This window comes from Amphimedon queenslandica, unplaced genomic scaffold (genome assembly GCF_000090795.2).
Source record: "Amphimedon queenslandica unplaced genomic scaffold, v1.1 AMPQUscaffold_13177, whole genome shotgun sequence".
Taxonomy (NCBI): Eukaryota; Metazoa; Porifera; class Demospongiae; order Haplosclerida; family Niphatidae; genus Amphimedon; species Amphimedon queenslandica.
Genome location: NW_003546587.1, coordinates 60,682 through 66,104, shown reverse-complemented (window position 1 = coordinate 66,104; position 5,423 = coordinate 60,682). Strand labels below are relative to the sequence as shown.

General features: G+C 33.7%; 1 long non-coding RNA gene across 3 annotated transcripts; it reads right to left on the bottom strand.

Annotated features, from left to right (window-relative positions):
• Positions 1–2,485: 2,485 nt before the first annotated feature.
• Positions 2,486–3,768, bottom strand: LOC109584715 (uncharacterized). Of its 3 annotated transcripts, none has more exons than XR_002186149.1 (3): positions 3,125–3,768; positions 3,006–3,048; positions 2,486–2,851 (listed from the first exon to the last, which is right to left on the bottom strand). It is a non-coding gene; the product is annotated as an uncharacterized LOC109584715 (long non-coding RNA). The 3 variants fall into 3 exon arrangements; XR_002186148.1 differs by having other exon boundaries at positions 3,140–3,768; XR_002186147.1 differs by having other exon boundaries at positions 3,006–3,133.
• Positions 3,769–5,423: the final 1,655 nt, after the last annotated feature.

Here is a 5,423-nt window from a genome sequence, read left to right as displayed (position 1 = left end):
TAATGTTGAATATGCTAAAGGGAAGCATGCTGGACTATTTGGATTTGCCCTATTGGTGACTGTTTTTTTTGTCATACCATACACACTGTTCCTTCTACTTAATCGTTTTTACGAAAAGTATCTTTCAAATGTCAAAGTTTTTAGAAATTTTTGGAATCATTTCAAGCCTATTATTGATGCTTATAGTGGTCCAATGAAAGATGAGTATCGGTTCTGGCCTGGTCTACTCCTAGTGGCTAGGATACCAGTACTTTTAACTGTCACCTTTTTGAAGAATGAATCACGTGTCTTGCTATTGGCAGTAGCAGCTATCATCCTCTCCCTTACTTTTATCTTTGGTGGTGTGTACAGAAAAAAATTGAACAATATCATTGAATTTTGGTTCCTATTAAACTTGGGCATCATGGCTTCTTTATCTATAGCCTTTACTGATGAGAGTAAAGTATTGATCTGGTACAATACTTGTTTATCTGTTTTTATTTTTAGTTTTATTTTGATTGTTGTTTATCATCTTTACCTGCAGTTATCACATATGAAATGTTATGATGCTCTAATTAAGAAGTTATTCAAGAAACAAGATGAAGATGATGAGCCTCTTTTAGATGTAGCTGAATCACATCTAACTGTTGATCAACAAAGGAGAGCTATGGTACCAAGTTCTACTGATGTTAGACGCTGTGCTAGTCGTGAATCAGTTGTTGAATTGTTTTAGTAATCTTTGCTGTCAGTTTTTAATTAATCATACAATTATTGTTGTCATTAGTTTCAGAAACTAATAATTATTTAGAAAGTTAAGTTTTAGTTGCATACTTCTTGTTATTATACAATTTCTTTTTTTTTTTTGATGATTTTTCCACTTTTACAATAAAACTATAAACTACATTAGAAGGCCAATATGGAGTAGCAAGTAATACTGAAATGTACATAGCAGCATGATAGATATCCTGCCCACCTTATGACTCCCTCCTATTTCTAGTATATAATAAACACATTATTCAATGATTTACAGAGTAATAGCTAGTGATTGTTGTATTTTCACTCACCAAAGCTCATGAATAACTACTAGCTCATAATATTCACCAAACAACTTTATAAGATCACCCGAAATGTTTATTACATTTTCTAAAACATATTGATGTCTTTATGCTGTGTAAAAGTTTGACAAATAGTTGCGAGCATTTTAAACTTTAAAATTCATCCTACAGTACATGTATATATACACTAGTGTACTTGCCATATATGGACACAAACAGGTCCATGTTTTTAAAAGCTACATGTACATAATTTGGTGAAAATAAAAAATAATAATAAATATAAGCTACATGTATTAAATAATCAATTATTATTATTATTATTCAATATATATATATTTAACTGCATCTCATACAGTCTTGATATTGTTCTGTCATAAGCAAAGAGCTCCTCCTCACCAGTAAATATACTGTAAGACACTGCATCCTCCTATTAATAATAATAATAATAATAATAATAATAATAATAATAATAATAATAATAATAATAATATACTTGATTAATTTGAAGGTCATCCATTAGTTGTCTGGTATGATCACCGTCACTTGTCATTATTTTATTGGAAAATAATTTTGAAGGAGAACCTTGAGCTGTACACACTAACTTAACCTGAGGAGAGAGAGAGAGAGAGAGAGGGGGGGGAGAGAGGGAGAGAGAGAGGGAGAGAGAGAGTGAGAGAGAGAGAGAGAGAGGGGGGAGAGAGAGAGAGTCACACAGTATATAGTCAGTTCACATACTTTATGATCATAGAGTGTATCTATTAGTGTAATGAACCGTCTCCCTTGAGTCCTCATTTGGTTAGTAATACATGGAATATCTTGTATGAATATTGTATTGAATACTTTACATATTTCAATGTAATCAGCAGCACTTAGAGGCTATAGCAAACAAAAAAAAAACAAATAATAACAACAACAACAACAATAATAATAATCTTCAATTCCCTTATTCCTATCACTCTATTAGTCCATTGGTACAGTGTGTGTGTGTTGTAGTGTACTAGTAGTTACTGGTAAAACCACAAATAAAAACAAATCATTACTAGTACTAGTATAAAGTCACTGTACAAAGTATATATACAGGAACCAGTTAATTGAATTACAATCACTCATTCCTTGAAGGATGACTCATATACACTTGTCTAGACACCTACACGGGCGTCGCTGGCCTTGAAACTGAAACATTGGTAGGGCACTGGGAAATCTTTTCGCGCGCGAAAAATTTTGCCGCGTCTAATTAATATTCATGATGGGTGTGGTCAATTTTGGTCAATTAATTGATTGGTTGATTAACTTTTGACGCCCAAAAATAATTCATAATGGCGTTCATTTCCACAGTCGTGACGCCAACGGTACCGGAAGTCATAAGAGCCTGTATAATTTTATTGTAATACACTTGACAGTATGAATAATTAATAAGTTGCTACTTTATTTTATATTTATTTTTCATTTGATAGTTTTACTATGAAATTTGCATACAATACACAGAACATACATATTTATCACCATAAAAAAACATCAACCAGTTTAAATAAACTATAACAGAACTGCAAGCAACTGATGTCCTTGACTTTACCGGATGCATACAGTGTTCTAGACAATTCCAGCTTCTTGTCCATTTGCTTACAACAAGATAGTAGCTAGAAGAATATACTCCAGAAGTTTAAAGTTGTTCCAGCAAGAAATAAGGATGCTGTGGTCTCTGAAAGTCAATGGCACACAATATGACTATAATGACAAGTATAAAATCTAGCTCTAAAAGGATTTCAAACAATTCTATTGAGGTAAAATGACTTGATTAATGATCCTGAGTGTGGAATCTGTAGAAAAAAGGAACAGAACAGTCAAAATATGGCATGAAAGAATGGACTATGCAGGCTGAATCTACATTATGGATGCAACTGTCGTTCTAGACAACAGTATCAAAACGAAACTTTGCATACACAAAGATCTACTGATAGGCCAGTTGCATACCTAATTCTGAGCTGTTCTGGCCAGTCCCAGTACTATTATATACCTAGACAGTGTACACCATTTTCCAAACAGCGACAATAACAAGCAAAATATACTTACATTTCAGACTGAAAACTAACCAATTGATTCTATACCTTTTTGCTTCAAGTTTGAGTTTGCTTCTTAGAGCTATAGACTGCCCACCATCTTGTAAACTGCACAAAACTAAACACAGCTTTAGCCATCACTTGGCAGCCATTATGACGTCACTTGGAAAATAAAATTCACGTGAGCTTACCGTTGGCGTCGCGACTGTCCAGCAATAAATTGCTTAACTACCGACTGTATTTCTACATTATGAGTCAGTTGTTGGTGTGTGTGAAGAAGTAAGCAGTGATTGAGTCTTTCCTGGATAGTTATTAAATGAATTAATAACTAATTTTAATAAAAATGGCTACTGATCTTCAAAATATTGGTGGGGCAATTGCCCTACCTGCCCCTTAGGCAGCGACGCCTCTGGCCATGTACTATAAAGTAACTGTACATCCATACATGTAATGGAAATACTGTACTATACTGCATACTGTTTTACTGGTAAAACACATACATGTAGTATATTATAGGAATCATTTATTAATGGAAAAACAATTACAATCACATCTTATACTATACTACTAATGTACTAGTACAGTATATAGTTCCTCTTTTGAGAGATCACCCTTGGGTTATGGGAAGTGTCAGTTATTATTACAAGAGGTGGTTTTTCACCCAGGGGGTGGGGGGTCGGGGGGCACTCTCTTAGTACATGTACATCACTTACTCTGTTACAAAGCTCATCAAAGTGGAAATATGCCAAGTCAGCACACGACTGGTCTATGAGTAGCTCTCGTCCTAAAAACTTTAACTTGGCCCGTGAAATAACTAAAAGAAGAGAAAGGGACCCTTGTGAAAAATCCCAGCAAGATCTTATAAGGTTTTTCATGATTTCACATGATTATACAAGAAAACATAAGATAGTAATCTTGTAAAATCTTAACACAGAAATTCTTGCAAGTTCTTATTTAAGATTTGATAAGATTTGAACAACCTGTCAGCATAGGCGGCTACAGAATCTTGAATTAACCAGGGCTCATTAATTATTTATAAGAATTAGGGGTGTGGTCAATTAATAAAATGACTGAAAGTCCTTATGATAGCTCACAGAAGCCAGTTACCACACTAAAATAACTTTAAACTGGAGCTGATAGCAAATATAAACAGTTGTGGCTATAAAAAATGAATTCTAGTGATGATATCACTCCTAATAATAACAAAACACACCTTTTGGGTGTGGTTTTGGTTGAAAACTACCAGGGCAAAGCCCTGGCTTGCCCGGGCCTATAGCCGCCTATGCCTGTCAGATCTTGTGAGATCTATCATAACTACAATTGTTGTAAGAGTTTTAAAGATCTTATGAATAAAGGAATATGTCAGAAAATGTAAGATCACGCCTCACTTAAATGTTGTAATACCACACCTTGTAAGAACTAAGATGATCTTGTTAAATTGAAATCTAATAAGATCTTACAAAATCTAGTAAGTTTATGATCTTGAAGAATCATCCATGATCACACGACACATAAGATCACTCATTAAGTCATAAAAGATCTTGAAAGATCTTACAAATTGCATGACGTCACAGGAAGTGGTAGACAACCCACGATAGCCTTTATGATAATGGCAGTATATAAAGAAAGTAAAATTTCAACATAATTAAGTCAAAAAGTTAATGAAGTTCACATTAACCTTCACATCATTAAGTAATTCATTTATGCAATGTAAGATCTTGCTCAGATCTTACTGTTACATCTATTTTTCATAAGCTGAAACTTCATGTAAGAACTCAGTTAATATTTTAAAATCTTGATCAAGCAAGATCCCATGATATCTCATACAGTTAATGTATTGCAAATTTGTCATATAATTCTATTTATTCATATCTTATTCATTGAAAATGTCTTATAATGATTATATAATACAATAAGAACAGTAAAAAGAGAAGGAAGAAGGGAAAAGTGCAATTCAACAACAAAAATACTGTTTATATATATGAAACAACAATAAAATTGAACCGAAATGCATGTTTCATGGCATCGAGACCAACTTGTAGCATATTACCGGGATACCTTTCACTAAGATGCCTCTTCAGAATCAATAAGATGCTGGATGCTACCACTCTATAGCTTGTTTTTCAGCATTCTCTCAACAACTCTTGAAAAGTCGCCATTTTGATAATTATTAAAATTCAATGTGACCTGTGGTCTTATGTCATGGATAACTGAATCTGATTGGTCACGTCCATTTCTGGACGTATAAGAACAGGACTACAGTGCTTTGCAGGTTGCTTGACCCTGCAGCTCGTTAATCACGTGACTCTCATCATACTAGTAATACATGTCA